We start from the raw sequence: 24772 nt of genomic DNA, 5'->3' as shown, positions 1-24772 counted from the left end.
CTGGTTCTGACAATTATTTAAGACTTGCTCTCTCATAATAAGATTATACAATCCTGTGAAGTCAGTAACCTTGCTACCCAGTAGCCAGCCTTCCAAAGCCTTAGTGGCACAATCAACAAAGTCAGACCAGTCCTGAGACTGAGTTTTCTGGGTATCTCTGAACAGCAACCTGTACTGCTCAGTGGTTAAGCCAAACCCATCAACCAGTGCATTTTTCAGGACCTGGTAATTGTTAGCCTCCTCAACTCTAGTAGTGAGGAGCTTATCTCTACCTTTACCATCAAAGGAGAGCCACAGTATAGCTGCCCACTGACTTTGGGGAATGCACTGCACAGTGCAGGCCCTCTCCAAAGCAGCCATCCATTTCTGGATGTCATCCCCTTGCTTAAAGGGGGGCACTATTTTTGTCAGGTGTTTAGTGTCTATACCCTTCTCTCTATCTCTTGGGAGATTGCTGCCACCAGTGGGAGCCAACCCACTCATCTGCTGCTCTCTAGCAAAGGCAAGCTTCTCTTTGGCCAGGGCAAGTTCTTCCCTTTCAATCCTCAGTTTAGCTTGTCTCATCCTTGCTTCATGCTCTCTTCTCTGAGGGGAAGTCAATCTCCTCTGGGGAGAGTTCCTTCTCCTCTGAGAAGAGGCATTAGAGTGCAGAGATCTAATGGAGCCCCTAGAAAGAGATCTATCTCTCCTAACTCCAAGGTTAGGCCTCATCAGGGTCAGTACTGGGGGTCCCCCAGATCCTTCCCCAAGTAGGTCTAAGTTGGCCCTAGTGAGTCTGCTGACTAACTCAGGACCCTTGTTTGCCTCACCCTCAGAGAGTTCCTCTAGATCCTCCTCCTCAACTGCATTTACAGTGTTGTGGAGGTCTGGATCACCAAGGTGCCCCTCTAAGGCTGGCATATTCCCCTCTCCCTGAGATGCTCTACTAGCATCATAGGTCTCTAAGAGATCCAACAGGAAGGGAGTGGTGGGGTTAGCCCCCTGTTTCAATTTCCTGGAGGTACACAAGTGTCTCAACTCCTGGAAATTGAGAGCTGCATATCTTGAGCTGACCTGTGGAGGGTCACTCACCACAAGAGGTGTCCCTGAGGACTCTCCCTGGGTAGACATGCTTTTCTAGTGAGGTGTAAGTGGTGCAATTACCTACACTATATGTTTACCTACTGATCCCTTGCTAGAGTTGTAGTTTAGGGTGTGCTAGGCCCTAGGAGCTACAACAGCTGGTTCAGTAGAACTCAGAGTATTCTAAGCTAAGTTATATGTACCTTTAGTACTTATGTGATCTTTCACAAGATATTCTTAGGATATGTGTGGTAAAACAACAGCAAGCTCAAATCCCAACCGCTGCTCACCAATGTGAGAAGTTGGCCTGATGTGCAGTGCTCACTGTTCTAGTGATCACTATATATCAGTCCAAACAACCCTTATTGATGATTGGTTGTAAGTCAACCTTATAGACCAGCTATCCTAGTAGCATGGATACGAGCAGTCTAAGGCTAAGACTCTAGAGGGCGTGTTAAGCCAGCTGTTTTACCATCACATTACCCCTTGAACACCCAGTGAAAGGACACCACACAAGTTGTTATGAAAATAAACAGTGTATTTATTTATAACAAGACTACCCTGGCTCTTTATGAGACAGGGAGCTAAGCACACAACAAAACTCTTATAAAAATACTTAAGTTAGCACAGTATACACAAATGCCCGAGGGGCACGAAAAACCATATACTCTGAAAGTGGAATGCGAAGTTACTAGCAGGTAAGTACAGTACGAATAGGCTTTGGAATCGCTAGGACTTAGCTATAGAATCGTTAGATTACTTCTAGGAGGCCCAGGGGACTCGGGTGCAGAGTGTGCACTCTCACGCGGGATGCGGGACAAAGTCTATGATAGCTAGTAAAGTTAAAGTTAGTGTCCACGGGCGAACCCGACCTGGTAGGGAGAAAACGACAGTGGATCCTGACCCTTGGATAGTGAGGCTATGCTGGGGCACCGAAATGCCGAAGTTACCTAGCCCAGGGGCTGCAGCTGCATAGGTCTCAAAAGACATCGGGAATCCTCGTAGACGAACCAGGAGCCTGGAAGAAAGATGCTGGCAGGCGACCAGTGAAGAGAGTTCGAGTTGATCCAAGCCTGGATCTTGAAGATGGATGACACCTGAAAGCAGAGGGGACCAAGTTCGTGACTACTAGCCAGTAGTCAGGTGGCACCAGGAGGGCACCGGATGGTAGTCACCTCGGCTAGGTGAGTGGGCGACGCTGGGCTCTGCAGATCTCACGGACCAGGAGGCGTTGTCGGCGACCAGGATGGAGGGGCGAGCTGTCCCACGATGGATGAAGCTGTCGGCGTCGAAGAACCCAGGATTGGGCAACAAAGCCTTGGCTAATTCAAGCCCACGCGGTGGACTCAAAATGGCGTCTTGAGTGGACCAGGAGGGTCCGGGGTTCTCCTCTTCTGGAAGGGAGCAAGAGCCAGTCTGGAGCAACCAGACCAGCAGCAGTGAAGTCGTCGGGCGTCGTTCAGAAGGCCACAAGCCAGCGGGCTAGTAGCCAAACAACGCGGTGAGCAGCAAAAAGCAGAAGGGCCCCACGCCGATCATGGAGATGCTGGGGGGCTGCTCTTCGGTGCTGGAGCTGCTCAGGGTTGGGGCTTCTCGGACCCCAAAGCACTCGCCAGGAGATTACTCGGCGGGTTTGCTGTGAAGAAGTCGTGCAGTCTTGGCAATAGTCGGTCCCTTGAGGTCTCGTCGCACTGACGGTTCTCAGCTTGGCTGTAGAGGTGAGTAGAGGTCGGAGGTGCCAGGGAAGCCGGGTCTTGTCGAGCTGGGCAGTCGGATTCCGGAGGAAGGACTTGCAGCAGAACGCAGTGTTCTTAAGGTGGTGCCTGCGGATGCAGGGTGACTACTCCTTAGCCACAAGGGAGAATCTTGAAGAAGAAATCTTGATGTCCTTTCGTAGAAAGTTGTGTCTTGATTCCAAAGATGATCTAATCTGGAAGGGGGCCAGTTCCTACCTTTATCTGGGAAAAGGGGGCTGGCACGCGACTAAGTCCTGCCCTATGGGTGGGACCAGGAGGGGGGTGGTTACACCCCTCTCCTTTGGCGGGCTTTCCCCAGGCCAGGGGCTGGAGTGCCCCTGGAACTGGTTTCAGCCGGCCTATGCACAGTGAGCACCGGGGTGCCACTTGCAGTCACCTTCCTCTGTAGCCCTGCCTACCTGGAATACACAAAACCCTGTCTGGGACGGTGCTGGCACCGCCCCTGGCAGGAAACCCTTTGTCCTTGCCTCCTGCTCTGGGAGGACTCCCAGCAGCAGGAGGGCAGACTTGTGTCTCGGTGGCAGCATCCATTTTGTGGATGCTAAGGCTCTGTCTGACTTTAACCGGGGTTACAGGTTACATACATGTCGTGTCCCTCTAGAAGGGTGGAATGCTAACCCCGTCGCCAGAATTGGCGAGGGGTTAGTATTCCAATCCGTATGACACCTTACTCGACATGTTTTGATAAAGCGATACCAGAGTTGGCATATAACCGCGAGGATTATAATGCACTTAAGAGTATATGGTATGCGATATCATGGAAACGGCTAAGGGATGCATCCCGAAAGCCGCAGACAGGCCCAGCTCATGCCAGAGCACTATCTCACACGATTCCAAGCACTCTGCCTTCAGGATTGTCAAGGCCTGCCATAGGAGTGACTGATAGGAGATCTGTGTGTCCATTTTTAGGGTTAGATATAGGTATACTATATCTAAAGCAAAGGGTGATTACACCACCTTGCCCCAGCTGTCAAGCAGCCAGTTGTGTCAGATTTGGATGGCCAGCCAGGGGTGGCATAATACATGCTGCAGCCCCTGGTAGGCCCTGGGTACACCTATGCCCTGGGTACCTAAGGTACACTGTACAGGGACTGATAAGGTGACTCAGTATCCAATTTAGATATGTACCTAAGGTACATGGAATCCATTTTACAGAGAGAGCAGTAGGCCTGGGGTCCTGATTAGCAGGGCCCCAGGTCAACTAAGTCAGAAAACCAGCAAAACACCAGGCAAAAAGTTGGGGGCAACCATAGTCAGGGATCTACCTTCCTACAGTTAGTTAAAACAAAATTACAAACACGTGACAACACACGCAACCTTGTGATTCGAGTCATCCCAGGAAGATGCGGATTCACATACCTGACCTCTAATGAGGGAGAGAAGGTACCAATAGCATACAAATCACACTTGTACACAGAAGCTGAAAAAAGGTTCAGCATTAAGGAAAACATTGTTCATGCGGTTCAAACAGCTGTAGCAAAAGAAAAATACCAAGCAGACGGTAGACAGGTTACAGTCAGAACAGCAGAATCAGCTTTTGAGGCATTAACAACACCATGTAACTTACCGACAACTGCACTAAATCCAAAATGGATACATTGGGTAAATTCTGTTGCTACAGACAAAGTAAAATACTATTTTGACCCAGAAATGAAAGAATTAAAATATCTAGAATATGAGAGAGAATACCCTCTGCCAATCGACATTCTGCCTTTACGACAGTACGCCTGTGTAATATATACAGACGGTCATGCTCAACCCTGAGTTTGGGGAGAGCTGGCTTACAACGCCACATGCAAAATTGTAAAAGAAGTGTGGCGCGGAGGTAAATTAAGACCTCTACTTACAAAAACACACTCAGTGGAAAATAATTCAGAACAACAAACTGAAATAATAGCGTTAAAAATGGCGCTAGATAATGCCGATCGCGAATTCCCGACACTCATAGTGTGCGATTCTATTACTGCGTTAAATCATACAATAACGATTTGCAGACATGGATTCAAAACGGTTACAAAGATGAAACAGGTGCAACAATAAAGCAAAAATTGCATTGGGAACAAGTAGCTCTTTTACAGAAAGAACTACCAAAAACTCAATGTGATACACTCACTGAGTCATCAGCGTGATGGCGTTCACGTTGCAGGGAATTCATTGGCTGAGACAGCCACGGCGGTAGCAACTAAATCGGCTTCCGTAGCTACAAAAAAGCGTGCAGTAAAACACATTGACGGTGAAACAGTGCTGGCAGTAAAAACTTCATCAAAAGGCGACTGCTCAGCGCTACCGATCAATTATCCACTCAATTATACATACATAATCGATGCAAACTCCGTTCCTTTTGCTCGAATCCCTGGAGTGGGGGATAGAGTAATTCCAAACACGGACAGGAGAGGCTTGTTAATAGCAGACGCACATATGGGTGAGGGTCTCAGACACCTTAAGCAAAAAGATTCTCTGGAAGAATTACAATCAGTGTACTGGTGGCCAGGCATGAGCCTGCATCATCACATTTTTGTAAAAAACTGCCCAGACTGCAATAGAGATCGCAGTGGCGAGCGAGGAGGACTATTACCATGGCACTTCGCTCCAGAAAAACAACAACAATAAGAAAGTACCCATCACGAAAAAGCGTTATATTACCATAAAAAGACTAAATTTTCACTTATGATGTAGACCCCAGCGCTCGGCTGACGTCTGGACTGTTATAAAAAGATTTGCGAGTCTATAATGGCATATACGCTAGGAGCATGCTACGTTTTGACTAATGTATTCCCTTTAGCCCTCAAGCTTATGGGGAAGCATGGCCAAATGAGCATTGCATAGCGGGACTCTTCTCACTACCTTCCTGAGGGATACGGGATGGTGTAAAGAAAAAACCAAGACATAAAGCAATCTATAACGGAAAAGGTATTAGGTTCGGGAGCTGGGTGGGTCAAACATCTAATAAGTGTCCAACGTAGTCTAAATAACCTGCCAAGGAATTCTCTGAAAGGGTTCAGTCCGTACGAACTATTGTTCGGGACTAGAATGATAATCCAAGATCTTGATAGTCAGACTTCAGTGGTTAAAGACAAAAGCTTTGATATCAAAGATCGTTTGGCTATTTTGCAGGACTTAAATGAAACAAGAAAAGACCTGAGCAACATAAAGTTGAAACAACAGCCAACAACCACTGAAGAGAAACCACCTGTCCCAGCAAGGCCTGTCTGGATTCCAAAAGTCGGGGATCTAGTCAGAGAAAAGATCGCGGTAAAGAAGGAATTTGGGCCTTCTTACAGAAAAGCAGTTCCTGTCTTGTCTATCAACGGGACAAGATCAGTAGTGCTACCACCCCTTGCTGGTAAAAAGGAGAACCGAGTTGTATCCATCGACCTGGTTAAACCACAATCATGTGGCCGATAACAAACAGTAGGCCAAGTGGACTCCCAAGAAATAGCAGAACACCAATGTTTGCTACGAATACAGAGGCTCAAACTGGAAGACTGATCACATTTGGAAAAACTACAGTGAATCAACAAGGACTATGCAACAAAGCAATGGAACTTGAACTTCTTAAAACCCAAATTAAAACTTTTCATCAAGAAACAACAACCTATGATGATGTAACTGCAGACTTTGCTAATGAAACAAAGCAAAATCCAAAAACAAGTGGAACAATTGACAGAACAGCATCCGGCTACTTCATCAACTTCGATGATTCATCTGAAGACCTGAGTGAAGCAAAGAAACAGCCATCAACAAAAACTTTTAAAGACAAAGCTAAGGAACTTTTTCAACAGCTGAAAGAAACCTATCTGATCTCTCCATGGATTGAATTTTGGGTGGCCTTCGGTGCATATATCCTTATTCTTTGGCTCATCCTAGTACTATGTTTGGGACATTTCATTGAAGGGAAATATGCTAAAATGGACACAGCAAGCCAGAAAATCAATTTGATCCTTAAACCACACACATCTTCACACATCGAGAAAAGAGAACTTTCTTCAGTAAACTTCACAGCCAATCCTATACCAGGCGGTGTAGCATGGGACAAAACTGATTATGAAATCTATGGTCCGGTTGAAATCCTGAAGTATCCACACCAGTTCAAGATCTCATTGAGTGACTTTGTAAAACCAAGCTCATTTGCGGATGATTGGGACTTTGAAAGTATCAATGATATGATGTCTGATCTTGTTATGTCTGCTAAATTCACAGAACATGATTATTTGCAGGGTTCGTCTAATTATGATCAGATGTTCTGCTACAACCATTATGGTAACCATTATCTACATAAATCTGCTCAACCTAGAAATGTTTTAAATTATAACCAATGGGAACATTGTGCAACTCCTCCAAAAGATAGCTCGAAAACATTTTATGATAAATATTCATACTTTTCAGGGTTTAACACAAGTAATGCAGAATCATTTTATTTCAAATTGTCAAATAAGACAGGTATGAAGACCATGCTTACAAACACAAAATTGATATATTCCGATTAATTCTTTGAACAAATGAATACATTTGGGTTTGATTTCTGGAACAATAATATTGAAACAAAAACTGTTTGGGGTACAAGAGATTGGCAAGTACAAGGTATAGAATCATTGTTCAGAGCCTGCATGATCCCAGAACAAATTATATTTTTGAACGACACTATTCAACAAACTACCTGTCTTGGCTTAGCCAAAATCAAAGATTTGAACAAACCGTCTATTCCAAAGCCAACAGTGAACAGTAATAGCTCTATAGATGTTGAGATAGACGTAAACCATATATTAAACCAAAACAGAACACATCCTGAATGGAAAAAATGGTTGATCTGGCCCACAGATACAAATAACTGTCAAAACAGATTCCTGAACAAAATACAGGGGTTCACATTGACTAGGCCAGACCCTAGATATTCCCAAAGACAACATCCAGGGATAGTAACCACCTACAGCGTGGGCAAGCTCTGCCTTCAATGGCTACAAACGTCCACACTGGCTGAAATTAAGCAACACCTAACTTTACTTACAGAAGGTGCTGACTTGCGTGATTTCATATTGGGACCACGCAAACAGCGTCAAAAACGTTTCATAGCGGCCTCTATATATGCAGCTTATAATGAAGTTTGGAAAGTAACTCAAATTGAGACAGCAGAAAAAATACGGGAAATTGACCGTATTAATTTGGAAAAATCACTTTCTGTGGTGGACAATGGGTTAATGACTCTGTCCTCCAGAATATATTCTCTGGACAGCATTGTGTCTTCAGCAATCGATATAATATCGCAAGACTTACTGATGTTACAACACGGTCAGTCCCAATTGCGTTCTATTGTACAGCTTGGCTGGACGTTACAAAATCTGCGTTCTGGCTATGTGCCTTGGCGTTTAATCAACACAACGTCATTATTTAATATCTTTAACCTCACTGATAAACAAATCAGTTTGGCACAGAAGGGTGCTGACTATACAATTCTGAGCATTTAAAAACTTGAGACATTACCATTGACAATGTCAGAACGACCTGTCATTGAATGGATAATACATGGAATAGTAAATATTCCGATAACTACTTTCCAGTTTCAATTCTGCCAAAAATATATACAGGCAGGCCAGTATGAAAGGTTGGGTAAAGGGTACATTAAGTCAATATGGAACTTGCCCTATACACACGAATGTGTCAGCAATAAAGGCCAGAAAGTGTTTCTCAGTGGCGATAATTGTGCAAGATCACTGAGCGGTACACTTCTGTGTCAGGGTATTAGTTTGCACGGAGCCTGTGAAGGGACTTCAAATAACCTTTCAGGTTACCAGCTAGGCACACCTGCAACACGAATAGAACCATTCTGTAGGAGACTCTCGAACGGGAGTTACATTCTAATAGTAGATCGCAGATGTTGTAGTTTGCTGCCCGGAAAACCTTATCTCATAAATGTGACTAGGAAGGTCATGTGCTGTGAACATGTATTGTTCCCCAGCGACTCTGCAGACAGGGAGGCAAGGTTATGGCCCGATTTGAAAATTGCTTCTATTCGAATAGATACTTTAAGCAGAATAAAGGCTGTGCTCCTACAGACGCCGACAAGGCTCACGTCATCAAAAGAAACGTATGATCTCCAAGTTGCAAGGACAACAGAAGAGATTCATTCATTATTATCAACTAATTCCCCCATACATTTCGCAGAAATACTGAACGAAATCTTAAATATTTCTGATACCACTGGTATCTCCAGTGTATTTAAAGCAGTGTTTTCGGGTGCTTTAACTCCATTCAAAGCCATCCTGGGTATTTTTCCAGACTTTGTCCATTCCATTTTTGGCGGACTCCCTCTCCTTTTAGGACTAGTAGCGGGTATTCTATTTTTGATCCTGTTATTTCGCTATGGCAAACCGTGTCACAGACAAAACACCTGCGACAAGGGAAGAAATTATCCTAGCCATTGGCTACCGGGACCGGGTAACTAAAATCCTTGGACTATCCCGGCTTAGAGACCTGAACATGACTTGGTTTCTTTCATTTAGACCAATGTGGCAAAGTTGTGTTATGCCTGTATTAAGATGCTTGCTATGCGGCGAAGAATGCGTGTTGGACACCTGTCTAGCACTACAATCGGATGTGCCAATGGACGCAGATACCTTGTTGGGTCCGGTAACGGCTCATGCATTGTGCTGTCCCCAGCGGCTACCAATCCTGATGACGGCATTCGTGGAGTCTTCACCACTACGATTGAGGGGTAGTGAAGTACAAGATGAAAGCAGCATCAATCAGGTACGACCTTCAGTCAGCTATGCTGATCAAAACATCAATGGAGGCAATCATGCTCAAGCTCATGAATGCATGGTAACAACTTTTTCCGAATTAGTGGAACTTACGCAAGAAGCTGTTGACAGTTTTTTCAACAGTCTAAATGATATGATGTTTTCACCAGAACAGCAGGAATAACTTTGAGCAAATTTGCACTCGGAGTTCCCCACATCCTGAATTTGGCCTTAAACTTTTTAAACAAAAGCGATATGGAAAAATATTTTTTCATCATTTTTTCAGACTGCAAGAACTTTTCCCCAATTCCAAAATATTTACGATTTTTGGGACACTATTCTTCTGCTTAAAGTAGACATTATTCTTAGAGAACTGAATTTCTATTTTAGGTAGTCACGAGACATTCGCTATCCTCTAGCACTATTATACATGACTTTATGATTGTGATGAAATGGTCTCGCACTTTTTTTCTGTATTAAGAGCCATTTCATGTGTGGTTTTCGCATTCATTCATGCTGAATTTAGAAATATGCGTTATATGTTTAGCATTATTAGACTGCTTGTGCATATAGTATACGTGACAGTACATGTGATTGTGTTTCGTATATTTTATAACATCCAATTTTCGGAATACATATAAATGTATTTTTGGGGTGGTATGGTATACACAAACGCTACTGTTATACACTATGCCTAGATTCGTAAATATGGACATAGTCTACGGGGAGTGGGTGTGATGTATTCCTATAGGTACTGTATCGATTCCCCTATTCCTGACCCTGGTTTGGTTAATAATTAACTAGCAGCCATCCAACGGTGCAAAAGCCGTTATCTGATTAAGCCACACCACGGCACAGAAGCGCGTTATCTGATTAGGTCATAACGCATGCCATCTAATTAGACAAGCGATATTCCTCCAGCCCCTGATAAGGCATACGGAGTTCTCAAAACAAATCAAACCTAGAGCGACCTGGGAAATTCCCATAACCATTGTTTTGATTTCACTGAGAACTTCAGCAAAAGAATGTGCGAACGAGCCCGTTCATATGACATCCTTATTGACGTATATATGTCCATCCTTACGTCAATCTCGGCACCTTTTAGGTATAAATATTACCGACATTGCCTTAAGCAAACACATGCGGTGGTGACGAGATCGGAGCAGCGAGACGTGCTGAGGAGCCCAGCAGAGAGCGAAGCCCACAGACGCTGCCCCGCCTTCCTGACGCGCTGAGAACGAGACGCTGCCTTTCTCCTGCCGAGAAATCCAGCTCCGGCGCTTCCAAGCAGCCCTCGCAGGCAGCTGGAATATCAAGACCTGGGATAAGAGATACCAGCCCTCCATCATTCTAGATCTCAGGTACAGAACTGAATAACCCCTTGCAGAGAATTCTCGAGTCAGTCCCTTGGCAAAACAAACTTAACTTAAACTGCTACTTATCTACTCCCGCCCACGTATTAGGCTTAGGTCAGGTACACTGGGGTAGGCGTGGTTAGAAGCACCAGTTGAGTACGATTAGTCAAATGTATATATGTATGTATCTATTTTATCCATTTTAAAGTATCATATGGCTCAGAAACCATATCAATGCTTTTACAGTATTATTTTATAATTCTGTCTCTACTGTATGCACTTTACTTAACTACAAGTATTGCAATAATAGCGATTCATTTCTCTTGTATGAGAAAAGAGACTGATCAATAAATAACATCTTTTATTGAACCACGCCCATCTCTTATTTCTCTACAAACTGGTGAAACTAAGAATGCACGTACTGACTGAGTAAAATAAGTTGTCTATTGTTTTCACACGACTCTAGAGATACACTCTTGATTAGGGGAGAGCAAAGTTGTCATGTTCTATGGTTGTCAGAAACTAAATCCCTTCTTGTCTATCCAGGGAAGTTAAAATCCTCCTTGCCTATTCGAGAAAGTTTCTAGTGAACTCTGAGCTAGCTGGCAAACACAAAACTTTAAGTCTAATATCGTCGGTAGAAGACCTAGTTAACCTCTGCCCTAGGTCTATACTATTGAAGATATTATTCCAATGCGCAGAGCCTATTGGGATAATAGGAACTACACTACACCACATGTGGGACAGGATCGTCACTCGGGTGAATGCGTCGGGGACTGTGCCGAGGACGAAGCATGAAATTCAGAGGCGGTGGCATGACCTGAAGACCAGGGTGAAGGGCATCCGATCGAAAAACAAGGCAAGAGCCATTCTTACTGGCGGTGGAACACCCCCGGAGCCCATACCCTACACCGATTGGGAGCAGAAGGTGCTGGTGATACTACACCCAGAGAGCCTAGACGGACTTGACGAAGGAGAAGAGGCTGGTAAGTACAAACCAAGCACCACGATCAGCACGACATGGTCAGGCTCACACAACTGAGAAGAAACATCTCCTACGCCCCAACCCATGCACGTTGGACACCAACTCACAAACATGTACATGGCTCCCAACAGGCCCCCATGTTCACGGTGAGGGTGGTGGTGGTGGAGGGTGGGGTGTGTGAGAGGCCCAAACTACAACTCCCAACAGGCCCCCATGTTCACGGGGAGGGTGGTGGTGGTGGAGGGTGGGGTGTGTGAGAGGCCCAAACTACAACTCCCAACAGGCCCCCATGTTCACGGGGAGGGTGGTGGTGGTGGAGGGTGGGGTGTGTGAGAGGCCCAAACTACAACTCCCAACAGGCCCCCATGTTCACGGGGAGGGTGGTGGTGGTGGAGGGTGGGGTGTGTGAGAGGCCCAAACTACAACTCCCAACATGCCCCCATGTTCATGGGGAGGGTGGTGGTGGTGGAGGGTGGGGTGTGTGAGAGGCCCAAACTAAAACTCCCAACAGGCCCCCATGTTCACGGGGAGGGTGGTGGTGGTGGAGGGTGGGGTGTGTGAGAGGCCCAAACTACAACTCCCAACAGGCCCCCATGTTCACGGGGAGGGTGGTGGTGGTGGAGGGTGGGGTGTGTGAGAGGCCCAAACTACAACTCCCAACAGACCCCCATGTTCACGGGGAGGGTGGTGGTGGTGGAGGGTGGGGTGTGTGCGACAGGAAACAGAAATGTCTACAAATCTATATGACCATGTAATGTCCACATTACTGACCAGCTCTATCTTGTCCCTCAGGTGATCGTGAACTGACTGGGGAAACCAGTACCCGGCCGCCAGCCTCGCCTCCCACACATACAGGACTCTCTGGTGACGAGGACACAGGCAGCTCCGGTGCGGAGGATGGAGCGGGACCAAGCACACAGCCAGGGCCATCTGGCTCACAGGGACTCCCGGGACCGACCACCGTCGCATGTGTGACTCCAGCGACATCTGTCTCTGTGATCTGCACAGTCCCCACCACCACCAGTAACACCAATACCACCAGTACCACCAGTACCACCAGTACCACCAGTACCACGACTCCTGCCTGTGCCACCCAGCCTAACCCAGCGCACGACGCTGGTCCATCGGCCTCACACACAAGCAGGGTGAGTGGGCCACAAAGAGAGGCAACGGGACATCAGCCAATCAGGCGACCCACACACCGCCGTACAGAGGAAGGACTGCTACCCCATCCAGTGGCAGAGTCCCTACAAGCCCTTGCCAGGTGCCAGGCGTCATACGACCGGTCCCAGGCAAACGCTGATCGTGCACACCAGGACTCAGTGGACAACACCAACATGTTGCGCGAAATCTCTGGGTTCCTTGGCCAGATGGTGCACATCATGGGCCAGCAGGCAACGATGTGGAGGGAATGGGTTGGCCGGAACAACCCCCCCCCTCCACCAATTGTCGTAGCGCCACCGCCACCGTCACCTCCACCTCCACCGCCACCGTCACCTCCGCCTCCACCGCCACCGTCACCTCCGCCTCCACCGCCGCCACCACCACCTGTGCCCCTGGCGACGGATGTGGCCCATCAACAACCTGCCCCCCCAGCTGCCTCTGTTCCACCTCAGAGACGGAGGGGCCGGCCGAGGCAGGAAGTGGCTGAGAGCAGTGTTGGAGCGCCATCCACACGCTCCAAGAGGGGACGCCAATGACAATGTCACTGCCTGTGCCAGACATTCACCCTGCTAAGTATCCTGTCCCACATAGACAATCATTCCCACTGGTCTGCTGGACTACCCTGACACCCCCCAATGTGGTGTCAGCACGGACATTTCATCTGCCATTACCTTCAACTCCAACTCCCTCCACCCCACTTACTTGTAAATATTCACCAGCACAAAAGCACAACCTGTAAATAAATTTCACTTACACACACAATGATGTTTTGCCTCCATGTTTATTCACATGATTGCCTTCAGAAACAGACGTAAACAGGTTCAGGGATCATAGTCGTACATGATCATGGCGCTGCGGGAGTGACCTAGGGAAAATCAGAGACAGCAAACACACGTCAGGAAACAGATTGACACACACCACAACACAATGCACAGCAACATTACACAAACTACTATCATCACAAAAGCATGGGATGAGAGCACACACATCATATAGACTTGTATGTCCAAAGAAATGAAGACACACATATGCAACCATCACAAACAACACACAGCTGATGCACCCCACATCCACACAACACCAGCAAACATACATGAGGCATTGTCAACCGCCACTAGAGGTAGTTACTCACATTCAAGGGAAGTAGCGATCTATGAGCTGGCGCCTCTGGTCCACACCTTCCTCCTCACCACTATCCTCATCAGTCGACATGGGTGGGATGGGAGGCCGAGGAACTTCTTCGTCTTCAGGGTCCAAGAGCAGTTCAATGTCATTGCGTACTGCCAGGTTGTGGAGCATGCAGCAGGCAATCACGATCCTGCATACTTTTCCTGGTGAGTAAGGCAGGGCCCCTCCGGTCTTATCGAGGCACCTAAACCAAGACTTTAGCAGTCCAAAGGTACGTTCGATGACTCTCTGTGTCCTTCCATGTGCATCATTGTACCGCATTTCACCCGCTGTTGTAGGATTACGTAGGGGACTGAGGAGCCAGGGCCGGTTTGGGTATGCCGAGTCGCCTATGTAGGGGGATGAGAGGCACAAACATCACAACAAGATATGGTGGGTACCCCATGCCACACAGAGATCACAAGAGTCCCCACTGCACACTCACCAACAAGCCACGCTTGACCGGGTCGCAGATTTGCCATAAGTCGTGGGACATTGCTGCTCCGCATGATGTGGGCGTCATGTGCGGAGCCAGGAAATCTTGCACACACATGGGAGATGATGTTGTTTGCCAGGCACACCACCTGCACGTTCAGCAAATGGAAGTGTTTGTGATTCCTAAAAACTTGCTCACGTGCCCGTGGTGGAATGATAGCGATGTGTGTGCCATCAATTGAACCCACAACGTGAGGTATGTGGCCCAGTGCATAGAAGTCAGCTTTGACTGCTGCCAACTCTTCCGGCCGTGGGAAATGTATGTAGTCATTCTTGTACAGCATCATAGCTGTTAAGACATCCCGAAGAACCGTGCTGAACATGGCCTGTGACATCCCCCCGGCATGTCCAACTGTGTACTGAAAGGTGCCAGTAGCAAAGAAATGTAGTACCGCCATGACCTTTGCAGTGGGTGTAATCGAACCAGGATACGTCCTACGTGGCTGCAGATGAGGAGACAATTGAGCAACAAGCTCCAGCAACCGACGTCGATCCAGCCGGAATTTCCTAATCACCTCCTCGTCAACCATATCCTCCAGCACAGTGTATGGCCGATGCACATTTGGAGCCCTCCTGTGTGGGAGAGAGATGTAACTTAGGTCAACTTACAAACGACGCATACGTGTACAACTCCATCACATGTGAACCTTACTGACAAAACGTCAGTCTTCACCCTAATGTTTAGTAGCCACATCACAGACACACATGCAACTGCATGCACACAAACGATAATGATACACACGCCATGTCATCAAGCACCAATGCCAACACCAATAATGTTGTGCATACGGTAATTACATGCATGGTGACACAACGTCCAAAACACATACACGGAATGCATGTGTACCACCACCACTGTAGTCACCTCGCCAGAACCACACACTGACAACAGATGCATAATTTGACCATACAGCCGTGATGTACTGTGTAGTTGTGAAGATGTAATAACGTCTGTAGGGTCACACCCGACGTCAACACGTCCAAATGCACATCTGTTGCCCATTGTGTGCCGACCGATGGGCATAGTATGGACACACATGCTATATTGTATGACATATGACCTTTCCCTATCACGCTCACAACCCTCATGACGCAACTGCACACAACACATCACGGTGCAGCGTCTGACAAGATAACATATTTGGCGCCGCCATGGCGGTGCACAACTTCCGCTACTTCCCAAAGGCCATACGCGGCCAGCGTCCCTCTTCCCATTGGCTGCATGTGCACGGACCGTCACGGGCACACATCGGCAACCGCACGTGCAAGCTTCAGGCACGGATTCTTCAGTTGCAACAATGTTCTATCACTGGCGCCACCATGGCGGTGCACGTACTCAGCGGGGGAGGTGCAGGCCTATACACCCTTTAGATGTACTCAATGGACATGCCAGTTCATGTCCCCTCTTACAGTCACATTGCATCATCCACCGTACACCGGCCGGAGCGGCCGGGCCAAGGACGGCCGTGCCGGCCATGTCCACAACCGCCCTGCCCGGCCATGTACACAACCGCCGTGCCCGGCCATGTACACAACCGCCATGCCCGGCCATGTACACAACCGTGCCCGGCCATGTACACAACCGCCGTGCCCGGCCATGTACACAACCGCCGTGCCCGGCCATGTACACAACCACCGTGCCCGGCCATGTACACAACCGCCGTGCCCGGCCATGTACACAACCACCGTGCCCGGCCATGTACACAACCGCCGTGGCCGGCCATGTACACAACCACCGTGCCAGGCCCGGCCTGGCACGGCGGTTGTGGACATGGCCGGCCACGGCCGTCCTAGGCCGGGCCGGGCACGGCGGTTGTGTACATGGCCGGGCACGGCGGTTGTGTACATGTCCGGGCACGGCGGTTGTGTACATGGCCGGGCACGGCGGGTGTGTACATGGCCGGGCACGGCGGTTGTGGACATGGCCGGCACGGCCGGCCTTGGCCCGGCCGCTCCGGCCGGTGTACGGTGGATGATGCAATGTGACTGTAAGAGGGGACATGAACTGGCATGTCCATTGAGTACATCCAAAGGATGTATAGGCCTGCACCTCCCCCGCTGAGTACGTGCACCGCCATGGTGGCGCCAGTGATAGAACATTGTTGCAACTGAAGCATCCGTGCCTGAAGCTTGCACGTGCGGTTGCCGATGTGTGCCCGTGACGGTCCGTGCACATGCAGCCAATGGGAAGAGGGCCGCTGGCCGCATATGGCCAATCGCAAGTAGCGGAAGCAGTGCACCGCAACAACAGGGCCAGTCATTGGCCCATTTCACGAACACGCTTCCAGGGCTGACCAATTGCTGGCAACGTATGCCACTGACACGTGCTGAGGGCCCTATATATGTGTGTTGGCCAAAATGACACTTCCTACCCTGGGGACCAGTGCTGCCTGTTCACCTCGACCTGCTGCTGCTGCTGAGCTGACCACCGACTGCTGCCTGTGACCATCACCTCGACCTGCTGCTGCTGCTGAGCTGACCACCGACTGCTGCCTGTGACCATCACCTCGACCTGCTGCTGCTGCTGAGCTGACCACCGACTGCTGCCTGTGACCATCACCTCGACCTGCTGCTGCTGCTGAGCTGACCACCCACTGCTGCTCTAGTGCCATACTCCGTGATCTTGCCATGTCGAGAGGCAAAGAGATCCGGTCTCGACCCTTCACCGCCGCGGAGCTTGATGTCCTCGTGGACGGTGTGCTCCGCAACTATGGACGGCTCTACGGCGCACCCGGACAGGTGGTAAGTGCAGTGTGGGACATGTTGGTGTGCATGAGGGGGCCAAATAATCAGGCCTATTTCTATCTTAGCTGTGTAGTGTGGGCTAGACATATGTTCCTGATTGTGCATGGCTGCTGACAGTTACGTCTTGCCCCTATGTGTGTGACAGGCTAACTGTCCACTGACTTAAACCCTTTTGTCTCCCATCATGGTAGGTCAAGCTGCACCTTCGCAAGGACCTGTGGAGGAGCATAGCACGGGAAGTACGGGCATTGGGGGTGTGCAACAGACGACATACACACTGCCACAAACGCTGGGACGACATTTCCAGGCTGAGCAAGAATGTAGCGGAAGTAACACTGGGCCTGATTCCAAGGACGCCCCGTCTGGCCCGACGCTCCATGACCCCTCTCATGCACCGTATCATTGCAGTGACGCATCCTGAACTGGCCGAACGTCTGAGTGCCGATCAACAGCAAACTAGCGGTGAGCATACTGTCTGTGTAGGAAACCTGTGAGTGCTATGCATGTATTGGTGCACAGACACAGTATTGAGTTCCGTGTTGCGTATGTATCTCTGTGATGCCATGTTGGTCCCATTGGGTGGTTGTGATTTGACATACAGGTCCGCCATGTTGACACGCCACTTGCTTAGTAGTTGAGTGTTGAAGCACATCCCCTAGTGGTCCATGGCCCCATGGCAGGAAATGTGTGCAGATGTATGTGCTCCTGCCCTGTCCGCATGCTGTACATGTGTCACGGCCACCAACGCTCATGAAATGTCAGGATGACTGGTAGAGGTGGGCCGTGTGCAGGATGGGGGCTACAAAATCTTTGTCAGCTATGGTATTTGGCAATCCTGGTCCTTCTGTACGTCAGTGTGCCCATGACTTACACCTCTTTTATGTGCATTTCAGCTACGACAGAGGACACTCAGCCACAGACGGTGGAGATTAGTCGAGGAAATGAGTCCGGCTCAGACTTCGCACACACGCAGACTGACACAGAGGAGGCCAGCGCCGGAGAGGGGGACAGGACCGTCCCTGAGGACTCGCATGTGGAGACACCATCGTCCTCCTCGTCGGAAACTCTTGGTGAGCCTGCACTGTTGTCACAGACTGGGAGTGGGCAATCATCACCTTCTGTCGGAAGACAGCACACAGGGCCCACACTTCCGCCAACTGCACCATGTACTGTTCGTGGCCGCAGGAGTAGGGGGAGCAGAGTGGCGTTCGGTGCAGGCACCGCTGCCCCTGCCACGGTGAGCCAAAATGCACTGTGTGATGAGGCCGTTGATCTGCTGCGACAGCTTTGTGTGGGGCAGACCAATATGACAAATGCTTTCCAGGACCATGATAGGAAGTTGGGGCAGGTGGTGGCATTCATGGAAGGGATGCATGGCGATCTTGCAGGTCTACACAGGACAGTGCAGTCATTGGCAAGCTGTGTGTCGTCTGCAATAGTACAGTCGCATGGACAGGGTGCTACTTCTGTTTCCCCATCTACACCACTGGATGTCTCAGGGGGTAGTGAGTATTCTGAGCAGGACTCAAATACAGGTTATTGCACTAGAAGCAGCGTCAGACAGCACGTCAGGGCACGCAGGGCACAGACCCCATCCCCTAGATCAGCTAAATCTGTTCACGTAGACAACGTCAGATACACTGGAGTACACACACACGATCCACAAGTGTTGTTGGGGGACATGCCTTCAGGAGCTACACAGGCATTCAACACAAAAGGTACTCCCAAGGCAAGGGATACTCACATGTCCATGGACTGTACCTTGGACAAGGCCACTCAGAAGACAAAGGCACCTCCTAAGAGCAGGGAGACTCCCAAGGGCAGGCCCACAACAGAGGAAAGGGACCCTCCCAAGGACAGTGAAAAGACAAAGACACCTCCTAAGAGCAGGGAGACTCCCAAGGGCAGGCCCACAACAGAGGAAAGGGACCCTCCCAAGGACAGTGAAAAGACAAAGGCACCTCCTAAGAGCAGGGAGACTCCCAAGGGCAGGCACACAGCAGAGGAAAGGGACCCTCCCAAGGACAGTGAAAAGACAAAGGCACCTCCTAAGAGCAGGGAGACTCCCAAGGGCAGGCACACAACAGAGGAAAGGGACCCTCCCAAGGACAGTGAAAAGACAAAGGCACCTCCTAAGAGCAGGGAGACTCCCAAGGGCAGGCCCACAACAGAGGAAAGGGACCCTCCCAAGGACAGTGAAAAGACAAAGGCACCTCCTAAGAGCAGGGAGACTCCCAAGGGCAGGCACACAACAGAGGAAAGGGACCCTCCCAAGGACAGTGCAAAGACAAAGGCACCTCCTAAGAGCAGGGAGACTCCCAAGGTCAGGCACACAACAGAGCAAGGTCCATCTCCCAAGGGCAGGGACACACACAGAGAGCAGGTGTCTACTGGAGACAGGTACACCACAGACGACAAGTCTGCTGGCAGGAACAGGGCGGCAACCAGGGCACAGGCTAAATCCAGAGACAACACTCCACCTAAGGATAAGGCACATCCTACGGACAAGGCTTCTAGCATGGACAATGGCGCAATCAAGGACAGGCATACTTCACCCCTGGCTGCACTGAGGCTGATGTTTTCTACTGAACGCCAAACAGATGTCTCCGCGGCGGAGTCCCCCCATACCTCCACTCCCATCCAGGCCAGTCAGAAGCAGAGGAGGGAGTCCCCTGTTGTTGCATCCCCCATAACACATGACTCTGAGTCCAGGCGGCAGGCACACAGCAAACGACAAGCAGGCTCCAGCACCTCCCCAGAAACCCGATCCCCAGCTGCAGATGCTCCATCTATGGTGGGTGGTGATTCTTTAGAGTCCCCACCACTTGGCAGTCCTGTCCTGTCCAGGGTGCACTCACACATCCCTAAGAAACGCAGACACACACCATTGACACCTGCCAACCCCGATGTGGCTCAAGGTCAGCTATCCCCAGCTCCCAGGCCCACCCTGCCTCCTGGCCCATACAGCCCTGTGGCTTATCATTTCAGTGGTCCCAGTGGCGCAGGTGCAGTTGACTCTCATGTATCAGATAGTGGCACTGTGTCTGTTGTTGGCTGTCATGCATCATGTAGTGGCACAGTCTCTGTTATGCCCTCTCCTGTTGCAGGTCCTGGCAGTGTATCTGGGTCTATGGCTCACGTGTCAGTTAGAAGATCTGTGGCTGTGTTGCACACTCCTGTTTCTGGTGCTGGCAGTCTGTCTGGGTCAGTGGGTCACGTGTCAGTGACTACATCTGTGGCTGTGTCTCACATTCCTGTTGCTGGTGCTGCCAGTGTGTCTGGGTCCGTGGCCCATGTGTGTGTCACTCGGGCTGTGGCTGTGTCTCACACTCCTGTTGCCGGTGCTGCCAGTGTGTCTGGGTCCGTGGCCCATGTGTGTGTCACTCGGGCTGTGGCTGTGTCTCACACTCCTGTTGCCGGTGCTGCCAGTGTGTCTGGGTCCGTGGCCCATGTGTGTGTCACTCGGGCTGTGGCTGTGTCTCACACTCCTGTTGCTGGTGCTGCCAGTGTGTCTGGGTCCGTGGCCCATGTGTGTGTCACTCGGGCTGTGGCTGTGTCTCACACTCCTGTTGCTGGTGCTGGCAGTGTGTCCGAGGCAGGTAGTTCACGCAGTCCCCCTGATTCTGTGATGTGAGGTGCTGAACACTTCACTCAAATGTTATTTCACATGGTGTGTCCATTGAGAACTGCGTTGCACTCTTGTGGTCCCTGGGACGGGTTGGTAGGGACACGTACTTGTGCTGCCTCTGATGTACCTGCTCTGTAATCCACAATGCCCTGTTGCTGTTCTGATACTGCATTCTGCCCTCTGATGTGCTGCCTCTGATGTACCTGCTCTGTTATCCACAATGCCCTGTTGCTGTTCTGATACTGCATTCTGCCCTCTGATGTGCTGCCTCTGATGGACATGTTCAGTGCTATGGACTGTTGATGCACTTGGCCCCTCTCACGTGCTGCCTCTGATGGACCTCTTCAGTGCTATGGACTGTTGATGCACTTAGCCCCTCTCACGTGCTGCCTCTGATGTACCTGCTCTGTAATCCACAATGCCCTGTTGCTGTTCTGATACTGCATTCTGCCCTCTCGTTTACTGCCAATGATGTACCTGCTCTGTTGGGCACGATGCCCTGTTGCTGTTCTGATACTGCATTCTGCCCTCTGATGTGCTGCCTCTGATGTACCTGCTCTGTAATCCACAATGCCCTGTTGCTGTTCTGATACTGCATTCTGCCCTCTGATGTGCTGCCTCTGATGTACCTGCTCTGTTGGGCACAATGCCCTGTTGCTGTTCTGATACTGCATTCTGCCCTCTCACGTGCTGCCTCGGATGTACCTGCTCTGTAATCCACAATGCCCTGTTGCTGTTCTGATACTGCATTCTGCCCTCTGATGTGCTGCCTCTGATGTACCTGCTCTGTAATCCACAATGCCCTGTTGCTGTTCTGATACTGCATTCTGCCCTCTCGTTTACTGCCAATGATGTACCTGCTCTGTTGGGCACGATGCCCTGTTGATGCTCTGATACTGCATTCTGCCCTCTCACGTGCTGCCTCTGATGTACCTGCTCTGTTATCCACAATGCCCTGTTGCTGTTCTGATACTGCATTCTGCCCTCTGATGTGCTGCCTCTGATGGACATGTTCAGTGCTATGGACTGTTGATGCACTTGGCCCCTCTCACGTGCTGCCTCTGATGGACCTCTTCAGTGCTATGGACTGTTGATGCACTTAGCCCCTCTCACGTGCTGCCTCTGATGTACCTGCTCTGTAATCCACAATGCCCTGTTGCTGTTCTGATACTGCATTCTGCCCTCTCGTTTACTGCCAATGATGTACCTGCTCTGTTGGGCACGATGCCCTGTTGCTGTTCTGATACTGCATTCTGCCCTCTGATGTGCTGCCTCTGATGTACCTGCTCTGTAATCCACAATGCCCTGTTGCTGTTCTGATACTGCATTCTGCCCTCTGATGTGCTGCCTCTGATGTACCTGCTCTGTTGGGCACAATGCCCTGTTGCTGTTCTGATACTGCATTCTGCCCTCTCACGTGCTGCCTCGGATGTACCTGCTCTGTAATCCACAATGCCCTGTTGCTGTTCTGATACTGCATTCTGCCCTCTGATGTGCTGCCTCTGATGTACCTGCTCTGTAATCCACAATGCCCTGTTGCTGTTCTGATACTGCATTCTGCCCTCTCGTTTACTGCCAATGATGTACCTGCTCTGTTGGGCACGATGCCCTGTTGATGCTCTGATACTGCATTCTGCCCTCTCACGTGCTGCCTCTGATGTACCAGCTCTGTAATCCACAATGCCCTGTTGCTGTTCTGATACTGCATTCTGCCCTCTGATGTGCTGCCTCTGATGTACCTGCTCTGTAATCCACAATGCCCTGTTGCTGTTCTGATACTGCATTCTGCCCTCTCGTTTACTGCCAATGATGTACCTGCTCTGTTGGGCACGATGCCCTGTTGATGCTCTGATACTGCATTCTGCCCTCTCACATGCTGCCTCTGATGTAGCTGCTCTGGTGCCCACTTTGCCCATGCTCACGCATACACAGTGATTATACCCCTATTATGTGCAATAAAGGTAGTCAATCATGTGTCGTGGTTTGTCGTTGTCATTCATGCTTGCGTACTACAAATGTGTATTTCTATTTGCTTGTCATCAGTGGTTTCGGTAACATGACACTCCCCCTCCCTACGTCACGGCCCTTGCTGGTATTCCCCTCCATGCAGCCAATGGTTTGTGCCTTACCTGCGTCGGCGTCGATGGTGGGCCATGACTAGGACGTGGTGGATCGCGAAGAGCATCGGGAAAGCGTGTAGCGCTGGGTCCATGGTGGTGGTCAGCTTGCGGTGGGTATCTCTGCTATGTCACCTATGTTCGCTATGGGGATTCCGCCGTGTTCAGACAGGTTGTTTTTCCGCAGCGGTTTTATGTGTATTTTCCGCCATCTTGATTTGGGGGACGGTCTTAGACGTCAGTACGTACGGCGGAGCCTCCGGATGTGTTCCGTTCGCCGCGTGGTCATGTGTAGTTCGACAGCGGTGCGTGCTTTACCGTCGCAGATGGAAATTTGACACGTTTTCCTATCCTGATATGGCGGACGGAGTATCCGCGGCAGGCGGACACGGAAAAGGGTTTTTCCGCCTACTCCAGGGCCGCGGTGGCTCTTCCGTCCGCCATCCTAATGAGCCCCTTAATTCGGTTTAATAAAGGAAAACCATAAAAGTCATGTATAAAATGATAAAACATCTTCCAAGTTGCAGATTGACAAATATAATATGTCCAAGTTAATCAAAACATAAAATACAAATTCATGAATTACAGTACAGAAGTTAATCGCAGCTTGACCTGAGTCTAACAGCGACCCGTAAAAAGTATAGCATATGCAAAACAGTGTCATAAGAGAGGAGTTGTAAAAAGATAAGAGCTGGTCTCAAATGCCTAAAACCCGCTTTTTAGGGCTCGGCCTAGCGTACACTGCGCGGTAGTGTCGCACAGCCGAGATCTTGATTCCCTAGTACTGGGGCTTGAACCCGCCTTCTCTTCATAAATGAAGGCTAGCCATTGGAAGAGATGTGTTTCACTTAGTTCTGTCCCCGGCTTGAGCAGATTCGTGGGCGTTTCTTGCTTTTTTTTAAGCCCGCCCCTTTTTTTCGTCATTCAGAGGTGGGCGTTTACTTGTTTGGTTTTTTTGGCGGCGCTTTTGTTTTGCCATTTCCCCCGACCGCCGCCGGAAGAAATCGTCCTCAGGTGAGTGCTTGCTGTCCTGCCCCCCCCCTCGTTGTTCGTGCTTGCTGTCCTGCCCCCCCCTTGTTTGTGCTTGCTGTCCTGCACCCCCCACCGCGTTCGTCGTGCTTGTTTTATTTTTTGTGAGGAACAGCTCCGATGTTCAGGTTCGGTCCTGTTATTCCTCCTCTCCGACTTTTTACTTGTGGATTTATTGGAACCGCTTCATTCTGTCTGAAGACACCCAGCCCGGCGCTGCTCCTCTGCCCTTTTACCTCAGGGCTCTTACCACTGCCCCATCATCTGACCTGGCCCTTTGAACTGTCCGTTTGTTCCAGCACACGCGCTAAACCAGAATCTGCCATTTTACCCCGGGACCTGCCTTCTCGCCCCCCGGATCTGCACCCTGAGCGCTGCCGGGATCGCCCCGTGTGCTGCCGGTGGTGTCTCTGCCTGGGCCCCCTCACCGCTGGATTTTGGATTTGACCCGCAGCTGTCCGTCTCCTGCAGCTGCCCCCCAGCCCGGCGTGTGGCACCCACCCTGCACCTGCCCCCGGTGAGTCCAGACTGCCC

Source organism: Lissotriton helveticus (genome assembly GCF_964261635.1).
Source record: "Lissotriton helveticus chromosome 1_1 unlocalized genomic scaffold, aLisHel1.1 SUPER_1_unloc_28, whole genome shotgun sequence".
In the NCBI taxonomy this organism is placed as follows: domain Eukaryota; kingdom Metazoa; phylum Chordata; class Amphibia; order Caudata; family Salamandridae; genus Lissotriton; species Lissotriton helveticus.
Note: the sequence above shows the minus strand (reverse complement) of the source record.